At 39.3% G+C, this 24,381-nt stretch overlaps 1 protein-coding gene across 6 annotated transcripts in view; it reads right to left on the reverse strand.

Moving 5' to 3' along the window:
• Positions 1-24,381, reverse strand: part of COBLL1 (cordon-bleu WH2 repeat protein like 1) — a 167,258-nt gene that overhangs the window by 93,252 nt on the left and 49,625 nt on the right. The gene's annotated exons all lie outside the window — the stretch shown is intronic.

Consider the following 24,381-nt stretch of genomic DNA (forward strand, 5'->3'; position numbering starts at 1 on the left):
ATTTGTAAAAAGAAAAAAGAAACAGGAAAATTCCCTGCAGATGCTCCAGTTGGTTCAAGACAAGCACCATTTCCCTCCAAGGAAACACTGATACAGCCAATGGAAGCTGATACTTGAGTTGCACAGGTTCACTCCACTACTCCAGAAAGGCAGGAGCCCTGATGTGAATGCATTGTAATCTGAAAGGGTAAATTTTGTAGTTGGTCCTTTCATAAATTAAAGCTCATCTTTGCAACAATTTAGATTTTTCTAGGAAGTTCAAAATCAAGTACACATTATTCAAATAAAAACAACAGAAATTTTGATCCAAAATTGCATGTACCATTATTTTCACTAATAGAGGTGGTTATTTCTTTTTCCACAAGTGTAATATTGGAATGAATGAAATCATAGTCTAGAATAAAGCTGAGAACCTCTACTGGGAAGTTCTGGAGCTTGCTTTCCAGCTTTGAGGAGAGGAAAACCAATGGTCTCTTGGGTTTCCCCGATGGCTCAGTGGTAAAGAATCCGCCTGCCGAGGCCGGAGATGAAGGAGACGGAGGATTTTCCCTGGATTGGGAAAATCCCCCGGAGGCGGGCATGGCAACCCACTCCAGTATTCTTGTCAGGAAAATCTCGAGGACACAGGAGCCTGGTGGGTTACAGTCCATGAGGTCACAAAGAGTCGGACACGACTGAACTGACTGAGGAGCAGCAGCAATGGTCTCTTTTAGCACTCCTGATATTTTCCACCAAGCTCTCCACAGCAAAATCTCATTGAGAGTATCTGTGGCTTCCATCCCTACTTTCCTACTTCATGTCCACTCAGAAGTATGCCCACGTGGCTACCACTAACCCCTGCCACTATCCTTAACCCCACTAAAATAAGGCTGTCCTATGGTTTTTATTATCACCAGTGATATATCATCTGTATATTTCGATGGGTACTGAAGAGACCTCTTCTCTGTTCTTATCTCACTTGACATCTTTGTAGTATTCTAAACATCTGATATTGTCAATCCTAAAATCTTTGCCTGGAAGTGGATTCCCACATATCATACATTCCACTTTGCCAAGACAGTCCCATCTGGCCTCTGTTGTCCCAGCTTTAGTACTTAAAATTCAAATCCCATCCTGCCCTCCTTTCACTCTTGAAGGTGTCCCTGGCTGCACAGTCAATTGCCTCGTCACCCTACCCGGGTGTTTCTGCCCATTTTCTTTACACCTCCTGTTTGCTATCTAATTAGGCATCCTAGATTTGACAATGCTGGAAGTGAAATCTTTGTCTCTCATTCCCTAGTCTTTCCTATTTCAATAAACAGCCCCATTAAAGCCAAAAATCTAATACTTAAACGTAAGCCCTTTCTTTCCCTCTCTGCCCCCATTTAACCCAGAACAGATGCTGAAACCATAGACTTCATTTCTACCACAACTATCCCAGTCAACCCACCACCCACTCCCACCTGCAATCCAGGTCTTCCTGCCTCTTCGCTCATGCTGTAATCCAATCTCTTCCTGAAACTTCCATGGTGATCATTTTAAAACAAACTCTTTCAATTTATTCCATTTTCAATCCTCCGAAGCCTTTCTACAGCTCCAAGAATGAATCCCAAATGCCTCATCCTGGTAAATGAAGCCCAACAAAACTGGCCTCTCAGGCTCTCACAGTTTTCCTTAGCCTCCCCTGCACACACACCCCTCACTCCATCCCCCTCCTGTGCTTCAGCAGCCCTGGCTTTCTTGAAGGTCTGTCATCCATGAGTTCTCCCAGCCTTAGCAGCTTTGCCTTTGCTGTTTCCAAGACCCAGGAGGCTTTTTTCCTTGAACCTTCCTCATCACTGAGATCTCAGCTTCTAATGAAGACTTTGGATCTCATCGACAGTAACAAGCCAGTTGCTATCACATCACCCTATTTTAATCTCTTCAAAGCACATCTCACTGTTATTTTTCCTTCATATGTTTTGTTGGTCTGGCCGTCCTCAACAAACTCAGCTTCCCTCAGAATCTAAATTCTGACAAGAGATACCATGCCATCTTTTCACTGCAGGACATCCAGCCTCCCACAGACACTCAGGCCCAGGCAGGGCTGGGTCCTCAGAGCAGGGGGTCCCCTTGAGCACCTAACCAACAAGTCCTTTCCACTCCAGCAAGAGAGAAGGCACAGACTAGGAACTCCACCAGCCACCATCCCAGTAATTAAGTCTAGGGAGAAAAAAGAAGAGCTTAGGGGATAGAGCTCTGCTAGTTTAGATGCAAAATTAAAAGTAAAGAAAGAGATGTCCAAGGGGGCCAGGCCTCCATCTGCAGAGTGTTCTCCTGTTGCACTGAGCCTGAGGTGAGGCCTGTTGAAGCCTCATGCACTTTTATATTTTAAAACGGAAAATTATGATGTGATTACTTTTATTCCTTTTGTGATTTAGATATACAATTATGGCATCACTTCCCTGTCTTAAAATTCGAAGTGCTACTTTTCCTAAATGTGGGGCAATCTAGCAAGATAGAGCTGATCACCTGGGCTGATTCCCAACATTGAGTGGCTGCGTGATCCAGGGCCAGTTACTTATCCTCTGTCTATCTTAGATGCTTATCTGTGAAATCGGGTGGAATAATGCATACTCAGGGGTTTACTGTGAAAATTTACTAAGTTAATATAAAGTCCTCAGCACAGTGCCTGAACCATTAAAATAGCTAATACTTTGAGATTTCCAATGCCTCAAAGCAACAAAAGAATTTCAAATGCAGTACTGCTCTTCTTTCCTCAGCTATTTTTAAAGCCTCCTCAGACAACCACTTTGCCTTCTTGCATTTCTTTTTCTTTGGGATGGTTTTGATCACTGCCTCCTACACAATGTTACAAATTTCTGTCCATAGTTCTTCAGATCTAATCCCTTGAATCTATTCATCACCTCCATAATCAGAAGGGATTTGATTTAGGTCATACCTGATGCTGGGAAAGATTGAAGGCAAAAGGAGAAAGGGGCAGCAGAGGATGATTAGACAGCATCACCGACTCAATAGACATGAATCTGAGCAAACTCCGGGAGATAGTAAAGGACAGGGAAACCTGGTGTGCTGCAGTCCACAGGGTTACAAAGAGTCGGACACGATTTAGTGACTGAATATACAATGCCCCAAAGAGAATATAAGCAGAACTTCATAGTAAATAATTCAGAAAGTAAAATGATATCCAATACCATTTTTAAGAAGATAAATCAATTAAAATGTTTTCTAATTTGCAAGTTATCAGTCACTTTAAACTATATATGTATGTGTGTATTTGTGTGTGTGTGTTTGTGTGTGTGTGTGTGTGTATTTTTTTAAAGGGATTCTGAGTGAGTCACATGAAAAAGTTTTGAGATTTTTTTCATGAGGGTTTTTCCTAAACCAGCTTTTTTCATGTGGCTTCCTCTTGGAAAATAGTTAATAATTAAACATTAGTTGAAGAGGTAAATAAGTTGAAGAGTTAAACATTATTTTCCTTGGCTCTCAAGATTTGGGGTTATGAGCTCTACAAAGACAGAGATATTATCACCACAAAGTACGGACAGAGATGCAGGACTCTTATTGATTTAGCATCCACTCCAGTTTTACGTAGTTTCAGCTTTGTGCCTTATTTAGAAGCCAAACACTGTTTGCCCTGGGTGGTGCTGCCAGTGTCTCTGCTGGGCTAAGTGGAAACTCAAAGGCAGGGTAAGCAGAGACACAGTGGAGATGCTGTTTTCATGGAGACACGGTGTTACCTTGTGAGGTCTCTGGGCAAGGGGTAAATATAATTCCCAGTCAATAATTTGCTCTTCCACTTGGTCAAACTCTAGAACAGACGCCCTTTAAGAATACCTTGCCTGTGATGTGCATGTTTTCCCCTGGGTATTTCTTTCATCTTGGGTGAATTTTAAATGCACACACACACACACCCCTCCAGAATTTCACCAGCAGTGAGTAATGTGTTTTCCTCTATAATATTCTCAACTTCATACTATTATATTTTCTTTGTAAAAGTAATTTTCCTGACTTTAAAATCAAAAGCATGAAAATAAGATTTGATACCTTATATGAAGATCACCATGACTAATGCAGAGAAAACAGCCATTTACCTTCTTTGCATTAAGTTATCAGACTTCTTATCAAAAGTCTTCATTTTTAGGTGCCTTCTATCAGGGTTCCATCCCTGGGTCAGGAAGATCCCCTGGAGGAGGGCATGGCAACCCACTCCAGTATTCTTGCCTGGAGAATTCCAAGGATAGAAGAGGCTGGTGGGCTTCAGTCCATAGGGTTGCAATGAGTTGGACATGACTGAAGCAACTTAGCATGCATAGATGCATCTACATGACAAAAACATCACAATAATGGCCAATATCCAAAGGAAAAATGGTATGTGGATACTTACGGAGAGGGGTTGGAACAGTTTTGTTATAGGTTGTTGACAATAAAATTGCTCCTAATGAACTGTACAAGTGTTGAGCTAACATTTTAATATTCAGATAAAGAATGCTTTGTCATTGTCGTGGGGCCCCCCACCTACTGAACACTTATTGCAGAGAGCTTCTCAGGCCCTCTTTCACTCTTCCTCTTAACAGCCCACAAACAGGCACTCTACCTGTCTGCAAGACAGTAATACTTAAGGATAAGAACAGTTTTGAGTCTTGTCAATGAAGTAGTTCAACTGAGGGGCAGGAATTGGAACCTCAGCAGTCTGACTCCAGTGTTGTCAAAATTGTAAAGTAAGCATTTTCATATACACTTTGGAGAGGTCCTCTGTCCATGGAAAAAAAACGTAGGTAGGCATAAGTTAGAATCCATGGAAAATACACCATAATCAATAACTAAATATCTTCTAAAAATCATAGGAACTAGGCAATGTAATATCCGCTTTTCTACTTAGTAGTCACAACCCATATACAACTTCACCTAACCTCATAATATATTATATTCAAAGATGTGAATAAGAATTCTTAGGACTTCTCTGGTGGCTCAGATGGTGAAAAATCTGCCTGCAATGCAGAAGACCCAGGTTTGATCCCTGGGTCAGAAGATCCAATGGAGAAGGGAATGACTATCCACTTCAGTATTCTTGCCTGGAGAACCCCATGGACAGAGGAGCCTGGAGGGCTACAAAGAGTCAGACACAACTGAGTGACTAACACACAGTTTGACTCCAGACCTCACTAAACTTCAAGTCAAATTTCATTCCAAATGTTCTCCACAATAAATCTTCCCACATGGTTTTGTTTCAAAGGGCCTCACTGTGAAAGAGCTTACCTATATAAGCAGTCTGCCCTCAAAACATTCTTTTTAAAAGGCATAAGGGAACTACATGCACAGAGGAAATCAATAAAACATTTTTCAACAGATATCAAGACCATTAACCAAGACTATAATTAGTATTCAAATATCACTACTGTTTTTTAAAGAAAAAGTAAAAATTCTTTTCTAAATAAATTATAACATCATTTATCATCAATGCACTTACTTTTTAAACCTGAACAAAGTCACACATTATTTTATAATGGTATTTTTTCTTTAGCCTCAGAGTAGATTATCTAGTAGGAAAAAATGGAATTTTTATTCTTGTAATTTAGGATGTATTTTCATTTAGATGATATGTTAATTTCTGGTTACTCTGCATTGTTTTTTACTTTGATGTTTTACAATAAGAAAATACCTAACCTAATTATTTCTATAAAAATTTTGTGAGTTTTTTAGTCTGTCAATAAAATCACAAATATATTAATATTGAAGAAAATTCCTAACATACAGCTGCTCATCCCTAAATAAACTCTATATGTTGGTGAATGTATTAAAAAAAAATTCACCTGATCAGAAAATGAGTCTAACAAAATGAATAGAAAAGTATTATTATATCACTATATAAACTGAGCAATAAAAATCAAACCAGAGTACTTCCGTTATTTTGCAACCTACGACATCAAAGTATACACATCAAAAACCAAACAGAAACTGATTAGTGGTTGCTAGGAGCTGGGGAGACAGGATGTGGAGTGACTGCCGAATGGGCATGGGTTTCCTTTTGGGGAGGATGATGAAATGTTCTAGAACTGAATAGTCATGGTTGCACAACACTGTACATGTATTAAATGCCACTATTTTGCACACATTAAAACAGTATCTCTCCTAGAACACTATAACTTCCCAAAGAAAGTTATACGTAAAGTAAAATGGCTGTTTAAAAATGTTATCAATAGTTCAGTAGATTGCCTACTTTCCAGCCTTTTTTCTTCTATTATACACAGATAAGATTAGTATGCGATTATAATGACCATGTATTTTTGGACTCCACAGCAATAATTCAACAATAAATGCCAAAATTTCACAGATCTGTCAGAAAGGCAGAGTGCATACCTCTTTGACTGTGGTCTGTGGCCCTGACAGGCCATCCACTCAATCAGTGTCAGAAACACGAGTCCTGGCTGGGCTGGCCAGAACCAAACACTAAAATCTCCTCCTCCATTCCAGACATTCCACACACATCCCAGATTTAGAGATAATGGCACTGCACATTCTAATCTTGTAAGCAAGAGGTTAAGGATGAGTTCAAACCATCAGACGCTACTGATAGGAGTGGGTGTCGGGTCCGATCCGGAGCGACTTCACTTCACTTGGCGTCTGTAGAAAGAGTGCCGCTCCTATCAGCAGTGTCTGATGGTTTGAACTCACCCTTAACCCAAACCAGGTCACAAAGAAGAGAAGTAGCAGGTCCAGGTAGACCATTACAACCTCAGGGTTCTTCTCTCTCCTTAACTAGTGATGATTTCTTTTTCTCACTCCATAGTGTTCATAGCGCTTATCTCTAATGCATTCATATTAATTTTATGGACTGTCTAAAATGCTAAGTTTTCCTCCAAGTATGTTTTATTTTCTCAAATAGACTTTATAGACTAAAAACAGGTTTTCCTGGAGGTTCAGCAGGTATAGAATCCGTCTGCAATCTAGGAGACACAGGAGATGTGGGTTTGATTCCTAAGCTGGGAAAGTGAAAGTGGAAGTCACTCAGTTGTGTCTGACTCTTTGCGACCCCATAGACTATACAGTCCATGGAATTCTCCAGACCAGAATACTGGAGTAGGTAGCCTTTCCCTTCTCCAGAGGATCTTCCCAACCCAGGGATCGAACCCAGGTCTCCCTCATTGCAGGTAGATTCTTTACCAGTTGAGCCACAGGGAAGCCCAAGAATACTGGAGTGGGTAGCCTATCCCTTCTCTAGCAGATCTTCCTGACCCAGGAATCCAACCAGGGTCTCCTGAATTGCAGGTGGATTCTTTACCAACTGAGCTATGAGTTCGGAAAATCCCTTGAAAGAGGAAATGGCAACCAACTCCGGTATTCTTGCCTGAAAAATCCCATAGACAGGGTCACAGAGTCGGACATGACTCAGCGACTAAGCAGAGAAGGGATTGCTATCCCCACAGACCATGATGCATCAGCCACACCATAAACATTCAGTTCAGCTGCTCAGTCCTGTCCAACTCTTTGCGACCCCATGAATCGCAGCACGCCAGGCCTCCCTGTCCATCACCATCTCCCGGAGTTCACTCAAACTCATGTCCATCGAGTCGGTGATGCCATCCAGCCATCTCATCCTCTGTCATCCCCTTCTCCTTCTGCCCCCAATCCCTCCCAGCATCAGAGTCTTTTCCAATGAGTCAACTCTTCGCATGAGGTGGCCAAAGTCCTGGAGTTTCAGCTTTAGCATCATTGCTTCCAAATAACACCCAGGACTGATCTCCTTTAGAATGGACTGGTTGGATCTTCTTGCAGTCCAAGGGACTCTTAAGAGTCTTCTCCAAGACCGCAGTTCAAAAGCATCAATAATGTTAGGAACACTTATAATCCTAAATTGTCTTATTGTTCTATTTTCATGTCTGCACTGTGTGTGTGTGTGCACACACACGCACGGGCACACACAACCACATACACTCAGCCCTGTCCAACTATTTGTGACCCCATGGACTGTAGCCCACCAAGCTTCCCTGTCCATGGAATTTTCCAGGCAAGAATCCTGGAACGGGCTGCCATTCCTACTACTTGGGATTTTCCCAACCCAGGGATAAACCTGAATCTCCTGTGTCTCCTGCATTGGCAGGCAGATTCTTTACCTCTGGACCACCTGGGAAGCCCCAGCATTTTGTATCTCTAATTAAAGTTTGAGTTCCGTTTGTTCAATATTCATAGATATATTTTTTTAGTCCCCCGAGCTCCTTACACACTGCTAAAGCATATAGGTGTTCAATCCACATATATAATTATTTTGCGTGGCCACTTCCATGATCCCGTTGGTACTATGTGCACGTCTATTGTCCAAAGCACTGGTTCTCTCTAAAAGGCCAGTTCTCTCTCCTCTTTTTTTTTTTTTTGGCCATACTGTGTGCAATGCAGTATCTTAGTTCCCAGCCCAGGGATGAATCCATGCCCCCTACAGTGAAAGCAAGGAGTCTTAATCACTGGAAGCCAGGGAAGTCCCTAAAAAGCCAGTTATAATGTTAATTCTTTGCAATCTCTAGTCCTTTCTCCTTTCAGAACATTCTAGCCCCCTGTCCTGTGTCCACTAAGCACTGAAAGTGGGTCATTCACAGGTAATCAGGGTAAAAAAAACTCTATGATATTTATTACTCATTTGTTTTCCTTCCTATATTACAGATTTATTTATAGGAATTTATAGGGCAGGAAATGTTTCATTTTTCAATTTCAATGGTACTAGAGGATCTATAAATGATTTTTAATGATGAACATAAAAACAAATGGACATAAAAGTATTTTAATGTATTCATGAGACTTCCAGAGAACCTCATGAATGAACTGAAGTACTCAAAGATTTAGAGTTGGATTTTTTGTGTGTTTGTGTTTCTGTTTGTTTAGGGTTTTGTTTTTTTTTTTAAAAGAAAAAAAAGGCAATATTTTTTATGGTGAAACAGAGAGAGACACACAGCTTCCAGAAGGGAAGTTACCCCAAACATTTTCACGTATAAAAGGCCTTTTGGCTAAGATCAAATGTAGTATGGGGACATTCCTGGTGATTCCATGGCAAAGTATCTGCCTGCCAATACAGGAGACGTAAGAGATGCAGGTTCGATCCATGGGTGGGGAAGATCCCCTAGAGTAGAAATGGCAACTCACTCCAGTATTCTTGCCTGGAGAATTTATGGAAAGAGGATCCAGGTGGGCTACAGTCTATGGGGTTGCAGAGTTAGACACAACTGAGCATGCAGGAGCTCCAAAAGTGAGACGATGCAATTGCTCAGAGTTCCAATGGCAGCAAGAAAAAACCTGGTACACATATTCCAGTCATCATTTAGCTATGCTGTCTACTTGTTGAGGGGTTTTCAATGAGTTTGAGCCCAAGAAAGGAAAAATAACATCTAAGGCTTATTCTCCAGGAAGAGAATGTATCTAGTGCGCTGGCCTCCTGACGCCTATACTCCATCGCCACACCGGTACCCCATCATCACAGGATCTTGTCACTGCCTGAAAGACTGCTGAGTCAGAAGTGCTATACTTTAATACCTCATCCTTCTTACACTTTTTGCACTCCTGCCTCCCCCTGCTCTGTGAAATTGACCTCTCTAATAAACACTATAGCCTCATTTACTTGCCATCCACCACAGACTACCTGGTGAAATCACCTGAGCTACACTCTCACCTACAATCGTAACTACTTTGCACCCTTGATCTTGCAGCTTATGGCTCATAAAATCCCAGCTTGGAATTGCTATAGTAATACTTCCCCTAGTCCTAGCTGAGGCTAAAGAAACCCCACGAAATTGTTCTATTATTGATATCAGACTGTCTTCTTTCATGATTTAGTCTTATAATGTCTGTAACAAAACTGAAACATAAACTATTAGAATTTGAAAATGTAAGAAATCCTTTCTTCATTTTGAATAAAAATATCAGCCACCATAGCAGACTCTTGTCAGTTGCTTCCTCAATCTCTATTTCATACTTCCTGTACAGTTTAGCAGTTTTGGTGCCTAGACAGAACTGATTTCCATAAGCTAGCCACATGAGTGGGTACTGGCCTAAAACAACTGGCAAAATCTCACAACCTTACTATTGTGCTTGGCAGTAATTCAAGCTCAAACCAACTTGAGGCTGGCATCACTCTGGCCATAGGAATTGCTATGGAGACCACAGCTTAAAAATGGTCCAGAGTGAAGCCCAGGAATCCTCTTTGACAATCAGGAAAGAGAGACCTTCTTCCCCAAGAAAGACTGCAGTGCAGATGTGATGCTTGAATTACTACATCTATTGTACTATAATGCATCAGAAGAGCCGAACTCAAATCAACTTTGTATCTTTTTTTAATCTAAAAATGATAATAACTTTTATAGAGGTTAGGGGAATTATGAGATATATGCAAAGAATCTGCCACCAAGTTATCCAGGCCCACTTTCTCACCCTAGTTGTTGTTATTGTTCAGTCACCCAGTCATGTCCAACTCCTTGTGACCCCACTGACTGCAGCATGCCAGGCCTCCCTGTCCCTCACCATCTCTTGAAGTTTGCCCAAGTTCATGTCCATTGCATCAGTGATGCCATCCAGCCATCTCATCCTCTGACTCCCTCTTCTCCTTCTGCCCTCAATCTTCCCCAGCATCAGGGACTTTTCCAATGAGTCAGTTGTTGGCATCAGATGACCAAAATACTGGAGCATCAGCTTCAGCATCAGTCCTTCCAACAAGTATTCAGGGTTGATTTCCCTTAAGGTTTGATCTCCTTGCTCTCCAAGGGACTTTCAGCAGTCTTCTCCATCACCACAGTTCAAAGGCATCAATTCTTCAGCATTCTACCTTCTTTACAGTCCAGCTGTCATAACTGGACACGACCACTGGGAAGACCATAGCCTTGACTATATAGATCTTTGTCAGCAGAGTAATGTCTCTACTTTACAACACACTGTCTAGGTTTGTCATATTTCACCTAGTAGCACCCATTATCTGGAGGACTGAAATGGAAGGTATTATAATTTGGGCTAATTCATTTTTATGATTGGTGACATGCTGAGCAAAAGTTTGTCCAGGGAGAAGAGAAAACTTGAAAGTGAGCTGGCTATAGAAGGGAGTTAAAATGACTGATCTAGGAATTTAGACAGAACAAAAGAATAAATGCACAAGAAGTCAGGTAACTAACAACATACAAAAATGTGTAAGAGGTGTAAACAGCAAATAGAACAGGTGTAGTAAGAAAGAGAGGAGGATTACAATCTACAGAGTGAGTGAAATGTCTGAACTACTTTCAGAGGTATGCTGATTCCAGCTCATAACAAGCGAGATAGCTGGCAGGACTACAAAATAGGGGATTTTATTTTTTATTTTTAAAATAAAAACATAAAACACCCAGGGTACTAGATGAGTCAAATACTCCATCTTAATGGAGAGCATGAAGACAATTTAAAGGGAATGAGAACAGAACTGGTAGGGGATGGGCAGCTATTTTTCTGATAACTTATAAACTGGTATCTCATATTTTACTAAGCATAAAAACTTTTAAGAAGATAAGAAAAGAAAAAAGATGGAAAGACTACACAAGGAACTCCAGAAAAGAAAACATGGTTTATACGGTCAAGTGTTTGGACAAACAGTATCCATCTCCCAGGTAATGAGCATTGCTATCAATCTCTAAGGTAGTAAGGATTCTTGACTTTTTTCTATCCCCTCTGACAAGACTATAGTATAATATGAAGCAAAAACAGGGTTCAGGGAAAAGCTACTACTAGTATTACCTCTGCGCTCAGGAGAATGACTATCTTTCAAAGGAAATGCAATGTTCCTGAAAAGCATGAATAACGTGGACAAGCAGACAGAGGTGTGAAGTTGTGTTTGTTCCTGAGAAGTGCAGAGGGTATACTGAACACTTAGCCAATCCATTAGTTCTCAAGTCTCACTATTTTTAGCATTGTATTATTTCTATGCGGATTTCAGAATAGGTTAGAAGATTAATTACTACTTAAATGTAATACCTACCTGAAAACCTATAATCAGCAAGCCTATTTCTCACATCAGAATATAGATTGTAATTGCATACATTCTCTCTGCAATTATGACTTTCATAGGACATATTCCAAAATAAGTAATAACTGAGTGCAACTGGATAATTCTCAGCTAAAATTACTACTTACTTTGCTGCCCTTAAGTTGATGAATGTTTCATACATATTGGGCGAATTAAGCTGAGTGCCAAAGAATTGATGCTTTTGAACTGTGGTGTTGGAGAAGAATCTTGAGAGTCCCTTGGACTGCAAGAAGATCCAACCAGTCCATCCTAAGGAGATCTGTCCTGGGTGTTCATTGGAAAGACTAATACTGAAGCTGAAACTCCAATACTTTGGCCACCTGATGTCAAAAGCTGACTCATTTGAAAAGACCCTGATGCTGGGAAAGATTGAAGGCAGGAGGAGAAGGGGACGACAGAGGATGAGATGGTTGGATGGCATCACTGACTCAATGGGCATGAATTTGGGTAAACTCCGGGAGTTGGTGATGGACAGGGAGGCCTGGTGTACAGTAGTCCATGGTGTCGCAAAGAGTTGGACACAACTGAGCGACTGAACTGAATAATTCCAAAACAGTGAGCTGGTTTTTTTTAGCCTATCAGTTTTTTTTTTTTTTTCTTATACTCAAATACATTGAGAAGAAACAGATGAAGGTTATAAAAATAAAAATGTCAAGATAAAAATATGAATACAAACTTTCTATAATTAAACATGAACCAAAGATTCTTTAGTCAATTTTTTCTTTTAGCTTATAAACTGGTATTTTGTATTTGCTCACTAAGCATAAAAAGTTTTAAGAAGTAAAGAAAAAAATGGAAAGTCTACACAAGGAACTTCAGAAAAGAAAACATGGCTTATATAACACGTATCGGTCATTAAGGGAAAGTTTTGGAGGTCACTCTACTTCCCTCTAGAAACCGATTCAGCTTTTGACAGTTTTAGGCACTTGACCTAAAAACAACTGCCAAAAGACACAATTCTAGCTTAGAAATAACTTCCTTCTTTTCCATACTTCTAAGTAACTGGAACGATTGCCTTATAAAGTACTCTCCAAAAGATAACACCTGTCAGAAATCTCCAGGAAAATTCATATTTCAATTACTTTCCATTCAGAAATAAGATATATATAAATATATGTTTATATTATACATACACACTTTATTCTCTGCAGCTTACCTTTGAAAATAGAATACTGCAGAACACTCTCCCTGATATTTAGGAAACTCTCCTAGAGTTATATTGTTAACTTTTTTCTGGTACTTTGGGATTAAGAACTAGAGTTTAGCTCTAGCATTCCTTGCTCCATTTGCTATAATATCCAACCTTCCAAATTAAAAAAAAAAGGTATAACTATAAAAAGTATAATAAAATATTTATTTTTAAAGTATTTATTCACTAAAAAATCCCCTAATGGCATGGTTAAGAGAAAACCTTTGTGGTTATCAGAGGCAGGGGAGGGAGGGGGGCAGAATTGGATGAAGGTGGTCAAAAGGTACAAGTTTTCAGTTATTAGAGAAAAAAGTACTAAGGATGTAATGTACTATATGATCACTATAAGACTATTCTATGTTATATGTGAAAGTTGTTAAGAGAACAAATCCCAAGAGTTCTCATTAGAACAAAAGAATATTTTTTCTTTTATTTTGTATCTAAATGAGATGATAGATGCTCAGTAAACTTGTTGGTTAATCATCTCATGATATATGTAAGTCAAAGCATTATGCTGCATACCTTAAACTTATACAGAGCTATATGTCAATTAAATGTTAATAAAAAGGGAAGAAAAAAATGAACAAACATAATAAGTGAAAACAAATTACATCTAGTAGTCAGTAACATATCATGATGGCAGTTTCTTAGAAATTAAATTATTATTAGGAAAAAATGTTGTCAATTATATATATGCACCTGCTGAAAACACTGGACAGGAAAGGTTGGAAAATTTTCCGCAGGACACAGGACCAGAAAGGCTGCAGGTAACATTTTAAGGAGGGTTGGAGGTAAGGAAGATCAGGCAATGTGATCATAGGAAAAAAAAAAAAAAAAGCAATTTCTCCACTGCTATGTTTCTTTTTTAATGGTATTAATGGTATGATGAATATAGTGGATGGGTGCTCCATGCCAGTTTTTTGGAGGAAAGTGTCTCCATGCCAACTTTCTTCCTATATGACATAGGCCAAAACCAGTCACATTTCTTTTTCCAGGCTCCCCTGCAACTAGTGGTCTACTAATAAGACATACAAGCATGAGATTAGGAAGAAGAAAGTGAGCTAAGCAACGCTGTGACACACTGCTGCAGCAACCCAGTGTCCAGCAACTAATCTCATGGATATAAAAAAGCAAAGCATGGGACTTCTTTTTTCTTTTTCTGGGATGAAGGTAACACACCCAGAATGGTTTCTGAGCCGTTTACAGTGATGTCACTGTGACTCCTGGATCACAGATACACTCCCAAGGCAGCTTCTCCACCTTCCTGACTGTAGCAGAGGCACAGTACCCGTCAGACCAGATAAATGGTATTTCCAAACCTGAAGGCCTAGATCAGGTCCTGCTACTCCAAACCACCGACACTTTTGTGAGTTCCATTACCTTTTCTTTTCTATTTAAAACAACTACCTTTCCTTCTTTTCAGATATACCACTCTAATGGCCAAAAAAAGTGAAGAGGAACTAAAGAGCCTCTTGATGAGGGTGAAAGAGGACAGTGGAAAAGCTGGCTTAAAACTCAGCATTGAAAAAGCTAAGATCATAGCATATGGTCCTATCACTTCATGGCAAATAGATGGGGGAAAGTGGAAGCAGTGACAGATCTTCTCTTCCTGGGCTCCAAAATCACTGCAGATGGTAAATGCAGCCATGAAATTAGAAGACACTTGCTTCTTGGAAGGAAAGCTATGACAAAACTAGACAGCATTCTAAAAAGCACAGACATCACTTTGCCAACCAAGGTCCATCTAGTCAAAGCTATGGTTTTTCCAGTAGTCATGTATGGATGTGAGAGTTGGACCATAAAGAAGGCTGAGCACCAAAGAATTGATGCTTTCAAACTGTGGTGTTGGAGAAGACTCTTGCAAGTCCCTTGGACAGCAAGGAGATTAAACCAGTCAATCCTAAAGGAAATCAACCCTGAGTATTCATTGGAAGGACTGATGCTGAAGCTGAAGCTCCAATACTTCGGCCACCTGATGCGAAGAGCCGACTCACTGGGGAAAAATCCATGATGCTTGGGAAGATTGAGGGCAGGGAAGGGGGCAACAGAGGATGAGATGTTTGGATGGCATCACTGATTCAATGGACATGAGTTTGAGCAAACTCTGGGAGATAGTGAAGACAGTTGAAGTGTGGCATGCTGAAGTCCATGAATTGCAAAGAGTCAGACACAACTTAGCAAGTGAACAACCACCACCACACAGAAATAAAACTAAACACTATGTATTAAAATTACATATGTCAAGTATCTTAACAAGCACTATGTCATGAGCGGGAGAGGGGTGGAAATTCCCATTTCAAGTCACTTAAAAGTTCTTAGGGCTCAGCAGGACTTCTAGTAACATTCAAATTTTTGAAGCCTCCATTTTTCAACTAATGCTCATATGGAGAGAACACTTTTAAGCATGTACTCTTTCTCTGTGAAGACCCAGCCCTTTAAAAATTCCTGCCTGCAAATCCAAGTTTGGACAGATTAAGTGACCCCCTGCTGCTCCACCCCAGGCTTAACCCCTTCTAAGCCTCCTCCTCTGGGACCTCTCCCCAGGGCAGACATTCCAGGGGAAGCTCATCCTGCGGTTCCCACCCATGGGCATTCCCACCACACAACTCCATGGAATTTCCTATTAGGGGTCACTACTCAGCCTGGGGTAAAAAGAATCATCAGTTTATCTTCTGCCCCTTAATTATAAAAACAATCCAGAGATAATATGGTCCTAGAAACCCCCACCAGGAAGCAGAAATATTTGTTTACCCTAATAAGCCAGATGTACCTCTAAGTAGAATATGATTGAAATCTCTTGAAATACCCAGTTTATCCCTTTCTAGGGTGACTTGCACACTATTTAAATTGTAGAAATAAATGGAACTCTTTTTACAGCTGGAACAAAACCCTCCTACATAATAGTGGTTTATAAATCCTTTTCAGGAAAGGTTTTGGCTTTTTCCTCAAAATATTAAAGCAAAAAGGGACTTAAACCACCTTAGATCTTCAGCACCACCAAAGCTGAACCTTTTACAAATGTGATCTACTTTAGCTACCAAGACTTAATTTCAAGAATTTTCACATGTATGTAATTTTGCCATATATTTCATTTTGCTGAAAAAAAAAAAAACTCGAGGAAAACAATTGAGAGACTTTTATGATAATATTTTACCCTAATTCATCTTTATTCTTGCATCAGATCCTTATAACTCAAATCATTAGTGATTCATTAGGAAGTGTCTTGTACTTTGACAGATTTTTGTTTTTATAGCTTTCATGTTAAGTTCTATGTGAAAAGTCTCTTCCCATATTAAAGGATCTACATGTGATGAGGAATAAAAAGAAAAAAAGGAATCCTAGTATTTCACAGAATAAGACAGACATTTGTATGAGGAAACATTCAGCAACTCAAAAACAAGCATCTGTGCCTATTTCATAAGTAGGATAGCAGGCTGAGATTAGTATCATGTTGCTTATCATAAAAACCAGTAAGACCAGAAGTATTTTCCTTTCCAAAGCATTACAAAGTATGAAAATCTTAAGGCTCATTTATTATAAAAGCAATTTTCAATTACAGATTACAGATTTGTGTGCTTGGGTTTCTTTTTCTTTTTAATTGGAGGATAATTGCTTTACAGTGTCGTGGTGGTTTCTACCATACATCAACATGAATCAGCCATAGGTATATATATGTCCTGTCTCTCCTGAACCTCCCTCCCACCTCCCACCCCATCGCACCCCTCTAGGTTGTCACAGAGCACCCAGTTGAGCTGCCCGTGTTATACAGCAATTTTCCATTAGCTATCTGTTTTACATATGGTAGTGCATATAATTCAGTGCTACTCTCTCAATTCCTCCCATTCTTGAGTCTTCCTTTTTAAGATTTTTCTTTTTTTTTGGATGCAGACCATTTTCAAAGTTTTTATTGTATTTTTTACAATATTGCTTCTGTTTTACGTTTTGGTTTTTTGGCCAGGAGAACAAGTGGGATCTTAGCTCCCAAACCAGGGATCCAACCCTTACCCCTGCCTGCAATGGAAGGCAAAGTCATGTGGGGGGGGGGGTGGGGGGGCGGCGGTGTGGGTGGGTGGGTGTGTAGGCAAAGTCGTGTGTGTGTGTATTGTGTGTGTGCTGTATGTTAAAATTTACATTATGAAAGGGTTTGCAAGATAGTTAAAACAGCTTCTATATGTTATTTATATATAATAATGTTATTTAATTACTCAACCATAGTTCGGACCTCCCCAAATTACATGGTATTCAATTTACAAGCACTAGGTCACACATACCTAGAAGAGGAAGAATAAATTTGAATAAAGTAACAGCAGGACTCTCTCTATCAAGCAAAAGAGTTGTCTGCCTTTCTAATGTGCCAATCTCTTTGAAAGGAAACAGTCCCTGAAAACTGAAATAGAACCACACACAACCTTCTCGTGTGTATCCTGATTATCGTAGCACCTATAGTACCTATTCTTTATGTCATTATAAGGCTTAAATTATGCATACCTAAGTAATAATTCCATAGATGTAAGATAAAAGAAAACTGCAACTAAAGCTGCTCAATGCAACTAAGTACAATATGGAATCTTGAATAGGATATGAAAACAAATAATGGACACTAACATAAAACGCTGTGAGATCTGAACCAAATCTGTACTTTAGTTAGTAATACTGTATCACAGATTAATTTCTTTGGCTTAAAAAAAACTTTTTTTATTTACAACATAGTATCAGCTACATGCAACAAATTCTGATAAATTCTCTTTTCATTTTCATTCCATTGCAAATATTTTCTAATTTTCCGTGTTATGGTTTCTTAGATATGAAAGCGAAAGTGAAGTCGCTCAGTCGTGTCTGACTCTTTACGACCCCATGGGCTGTATGTAGCCTACCAGGCTCCTCTGTCCATGGGATTTTCCAGGCAATAGTACTGGAGTGGATTGCCATTTCCTTCTCCAGGGGATCTTCCCAAACCAGGGATTGAACCCTGGTCTCCCACATTGTAGACAAACACTTTACCTTCTGAGCCACCAGGGAAGTCCTTAGAAGGGAAGTTTCTTAGATATACCCATCATTTAAAAGTGGACATTTAATTTCTAACTATGTGGGATTTTTTAAAAGTTGCTTTGATATTAATTTCTCATTTTGATATTAATTTCTCATTTAAATGCTTTCTTCTCTGCCATCACCCTCTGTCTTTTCAGTCTTTTAGCTACATTGAGGCTTTCAATGGCTAAAGTCAAAATCTCTCTTGGCAAAATCTTTCTTGCACTTGAAAATATGTGGCTATTTTCAAATATCTTTTGATATTGATTTCTAACATAAGTCTATAGTGATAAGAGAACAGACTCTGTATGATTTGAATACCTTTAAACTATGAAAATTTTGCACATTGTTTTATGTCCCTGGATATGTTCCAGTGTCTCCTGGGTTATAGTCTATGGGAACTTGAATAGAATTTGAATCCCGCTGGTTGTGTGAAAATTATATAAATCCTAATTATGTTAAATTGGTTTATAGTACCTCTCAGGTCTACTACATCCCACTTTTCTGTCTACTCATTTCATTAAGTATTGAGAGTTTTATATTGAAACTTCAACTAAAAATCTTTATCTACTTAAAAAATAATTATAATATACAGTGGAACTCTATGCGACTCTGTTCTATACTTTCCAAGTCTCCTGTAAATGTGTTATCATACTTTCATAATTTAAAAAAATAAAAAAGAAAGAAGATTCACTAAAATTTTTAAAAAAAGGAATAAATAAAACTATACTTGTCTAAAGGCTACATGTGAAGGGTAGAGAGAATATCTTTGAGTTTGAGAGGTATCTTATACCTGGGGACAGTCCTGGTAAGAATTTTCAGAAGTATGCAAATTCATTTCAGGTGATTTGGGGGCATGGGGTGAGGTGGGTATGAGAGACAAAAATCAAGGGAATGCGGACATCCTTACAAATTGCACAATGCCACACTTAGAATTCTGACATGCAGTTACACTTTAGGTATGGTGACGACCCAGCAAGTTTCATACTACTTGGCAAACTCCACTGTTCAGTCCGGTGCACACTCTTGAACAATGCAGTCAGAGATGAAGGGAAGAGAAAGAATAGGACTGACTAGACATCAGTTACATATACAGCACAGGGACTTAAACTCCCCAGGAATCACAAGGGAATTTAAACTCCCTAAACAGAGTATGATTGTTCAAAGACATCCCCTTTCACTCCACCCCTTTCTCCACCCTCCCTGCCTTGGATTGCTGGAGTGTTTTCTTCTTAAGTCAATACCATTTATACATAAAAAGTGAAAGACATTGGTAAACTCACAAATCCCTTCCCCACCCAATAAGGACTAGTAATGAAGACCTGGTACTGTTCAGAAAAGCCAAGAATATGAATTTTTAAGCCTCCTAAGCCAATGCCAACAGCAAGAGCCAATACAAACGACAGTGAGTTGTGAGAAATACTTATCACAGTTAACCAGGCATCACTAAGCCCACTTCCTTCTAGGACGCTTCTCATCTTCATCCCTAGGGGGAAGTTGCTTCCACATATCAAGTAATCAGATATGTTTATTCTGAAAGGGAAACTACCTTAGATGCTTCTTTTAAAGTTACTCCTTTATAATAACATACTAAAATGAGAACTTTGTTTTTTTAAAAGTGACACAGTACTTTGAAATTCACTGAAAAGTTTTCAACAGAAGAGGATTATGCACATTATACACATATACACAGAGAAAGAGGGCAATAGAGAAGACATTACCAAAGGGAAATGACACTTTTTACTTCTGACAAAAATATGCAGTTCCCTTCAGTTCAGTCGCTCAGTCGTGTCCGACTCTTTGCAACCCCATGAATCGCAGCACGCCAGGCTCCCTGTCCATCACCATCTCCCAGAGTTCACTCAGACTCACGTTAGGGCTTAGCAAATTAAAATGAATTAAATGCCACTTAAATTTTTTCATGGCATTATTACTAATCATTTCCATTGGTTATATTTTATTAAATTTACCATGCAAATATCTTCTAAACCCTTCTTGTATCTGGAGTGGGTAGACTGACCAATTATCATCTCCCAGTTAAATTAACTCTCACTAGGACTGCATTTTAAGAAAATTGAGCCTGAGCTTGTGCTTCCTAATGTGACATGCTATGATTTCATATGATAAATATATTTTAGTCAGAAACCATTTAACTTCAACCTATATTGGCTAGATCTAACTTTTCCATACAGAAGGGTTTAAGAACAAGCTTATACTACCACAAGGAAGCAACAGAAAAATCCAGAAAGTGCAATATTATGTTGGACAAATGACCTGCTTCTTTCAAAAGTCAGTGTCATGACTGGAGAAGTTTACAGGACATAACCAGATGCACGGCAAAGTCCTAGAGTAGATCCTAGTTAGAACAAAGTACCTATAAATGATTTAGAGGTGATGGAACCATTGTGAGGATGGACTGGGTATTATGGAAAATGAAAACGTATTGACAGGGGAAGGTGAAACGCATTAACAGAAAAAATAGCAACTGATAAACCAGCATAAACGGCATTTTATTTGCATAAAAACAAATGTGTGTGGACATAAACAGATCTTAAATTCTGCATATTGAAGGGTAAATGGAGATAATCTCTAGATAAGAGAATGTCTCTTTACCTTACTTTTGCTTATTAATATCTTCTCCTTTCTAGAATGGATATTTTTGGTAAAGTAGCATTAACAAAATTATAATTAAATAAAAACCTTAAAAAAAAAAAAAAAAGGTTGGGCTTCTGCCCAGGCAACCAATCTCCTAAAATTTTATAGGAGACAAGTATCTGCAGGATGACAGGTAAAGTTCCTGGTCTTCCAAAGAGAAGGAAAGGTGTTTAGTTAATGAAACCATCTGATGGAAAAAAGTTAATTGAAATCTTTTCACATCTAGTACTGCATATCAAGGTTCTAAAACTCAGTGCTATTTACAAGGCTAGAAGGAAAATGGAGCATTACTTCTAGGAATTTAGGTGGTGTCATCAGTCACAGGTAAAGTATCAATGTAACTGAAAGTCCTTTCATGAGCAGGCATTACCGAGCTAAGCAATGTTGGCTACCTGCTGGCTGAAATATGTTAGGCAAGTTAGAAGAGGGGGATGATAAGGGATAACAGAGAAGGAGGGATGGATCTGCAGCTTCTCCACTTATACTACAACCTAAAATACCCTCTCCAAGACCACCATGATTAACTTGAGACCAGATGATGTAAAACTAAATAGCTTATAGCAGATTTAAAGGATGTTATGATCAAAGTTCAGCAAGTGTTTCATATACCATTGTTAAGAATCAGTTCTCATAAGCTTTATAAATAGTTCCTACAGAAGACAAGAAATTGTATGCAAGGCACTATGAAGTATGAAGTTCACATTTTGCAAAATGAGTATGAAGTCCACATTTTGCATAATTTCTAGATTTGATATGCTGATATAACCCCTAGAACAGATGATATGTGAGTTATCAATTTACTGCCTCTTGGTCCCAAATGCTTCAAAGAAAGCCCTGAGATAAACAATGAAATTCCTTTAAGCATTCCTCCTTTAAAGTAGATATAATGTTAAGCTTTCATATACAGGGCACCAGGACACTAAAAAGTAAGAGGCTTCCTGGAACTCCTAGCCTGAGTCTACTAGATGTCCCTACTGGGTAAGGACATCTAGTAGACCTTGCCTCAGTCAGGGCATACATCACTATTCCCCATGATCTTGCTGCTGCTTCCTAGAAATAACCTTTCTGAGAGCCCCCACATACCAAATGCTCTGAAGGGCTTCTGCCTGTGGTACCGGTGTCTTCACTTCCTAGGCAAGGCCTTTCATGGCCCACACACAGTTACCTGTGACCCAGAAGGTCATACTGAGCAGTGACTCCTCTACATCCCTTCAACTTCACCAGCCCCCTCATCCCGGCTCCCATTATCTCACGCACTGGGAGGGACTTCTGCCACCTTTTACCTCCAGCACTTAAGACTCCCATGGCAAGTTCACATCTGCTCTGTGCCTACACTGCGGAAGGTGGTCTACTGCTTATCCAGAAACTGCGGAGCAGCTCTAGACTGGCTAACCCAGCAAGCTTCTCTGCTCTCTGGGGACTGATCCACATCTTCAAGGAGGTCTGAACCCTTTGAGAGTCTATTCATCCCTGCTTACTCTCCTCCTGCCCTAGGACACCATGCAGTGTTTCCTTACATGTTATAGTTACTCATCTATCTTAGTTAATAATTCTTGACATTATATTAAATATAAATAATTGTGTTATATTAAATTACCCATTTAACTTAGTGTGTGCTTTCTGTGTCCTTAGGAGACCTAGACCTACAGATGCTAAATAACATGGTCAGTGTTCTCAGGAACATGAAGAAACTCATATAATCACTACTTGGCCTATTACTTTCTATTGTGCAACTTATCAGTCTAATACCTTCATGAGCTCACCTGAAAGATAAAAATGTCCACATAAATCCTGTATGGGATCTTCCTGATCCCAGAGTCTATGCGCTTTCATTTCATCAAGACCATCTACCCATTCCTCCCTTCAGATGCTTATCCTTCATCAAAACGAGCATAACTGAGTATTTTGTCAGCTGGTCTTTAAGATATTTCAGTTATATTTTTTGAACTAAGGTACATTTTTCTTCTAAGAAAAGCAGGAGGGAATATGGAGGACTCTGCTCACTTTTGAAAAAGTCACTGAGTATTTTGTTTCCCTGTGAAAGGACTGACCCCTCCTTTGTTTCCTTTCCCCAACAAGCAAGAACTGTTCTAACAGATACAAATGTTACTAAATAGTTTCAGTTTCTGGGGAAACCCATATTGAAACTGAAAGTATATAATTTTACTCCCAAATTATTATGCTTGGCTGCTGCTGCTGCTGCTGCTAAGTCGTTTCAGTCGTGTCCAACTCTGTGGGGCCCCGTAGGCGGCAGCCCGCGAGGCTCCCCTGTCCCTGGGATTCTCCAGGCAAGAATACTGGAGTAGGTTGCCTTTTCCTTCTCCAATGCAGGAAAGTGAAAGTGAAGTTGCTCAGTGGTGCCGGACTCTTAGCGACCCCAGGGACTGCAGCCCACCAGGCTCCTCCCTCCAGCCATGGGATTTTCCAGGGAAGAGTACTGGAGTGGGTTGCCATTGACTTCTCCTATGCTTGGCTACAGAATTAATAAAAAATTTACATTGAAAGGATCAATTATTACCAGAGATAAGATCAGAAATCTATGGCTATGTTGGCTTGTGCTCATTATACTGAAAGCAAACTTTAAACACAAAACTGGTCAACAAATTTAAAAGAAAATATATTTGCTCTAATTTCAACACAAAAATTGTTATGCTCTCACTGCAGAATTTCTGGATAGATGATAAATCTGCAGTAAAGAAAAAATAAAATATGAGACTCCTATGCAAATTAAGGAAATCTATTCCTTCTTTAAAATACCTGCCTCTACATCTCATTATCATTTGTGTAAAAATTTTTTAAATGCGTAACATTTTCCATGATTTGTTTCATACACACAGATTTGTTTTTTAAATATTAATTCTTTAATTCTCTCTAAAGTTTGCCAAGGCTGCCAGCCTAATCAGTCTTAAATAACTCAAATATAATCTTTCATGACTGTTCTTTAAGGAAAATTGTCATAAATATGTCACTTTGACATTACATGTTCAACTTCAATTACTCAAGCTAAAATAAACTTCAATAAATACTTTAAGACTACAAATAGACATTGGCTATTCAGAGTTAAGAAAAGAGTTGTACCAAAATTTTTCTACAGGGAGTAAAGGAGGAAGAAATGTTACAAGATCTCAACACATCAGTGGATTCCCTGCTAATAACAAACAAAATTAGATATGTGATTAAAAAGATAGCTACAATCACAGCAAAAGAGAGAGTTCTTGGTTCCAGTTGCAGGAAAGATCAGGTAAGCACATACTACCCTATCTCTCGAACAGAATACAACTACAAAACTTGGACAGGATACATGAAAAAACAATTTGAAGACTCAGAGTAAACTGGTGTAAGTGGACTGAAGAAGACCCGAATTCAAAGCACCACCAAATTGGCAGTGAATTAACCATTTTTTCTCCTTCAGTATACCCTAGCCAGGATTTAAGACCCCCAAACTCAGAAGCAGACAACAGATGCAAAGAGAGACCCAGCCCTGTAGTTCAGGGTCCAGGAGCAG

Source organism: Capra hircus, chromosome 2, assembly GCF_001704415.2.
Source record: "Capra hircus breed San Clemente chromosome 2, ASM170441v1, whole genome shotgun sequence".
NCBI lineage: Eukaryota > Metazoa > Chordata > Mammalia > Artiodactyla > Bovidae > Capra > Capra hircus.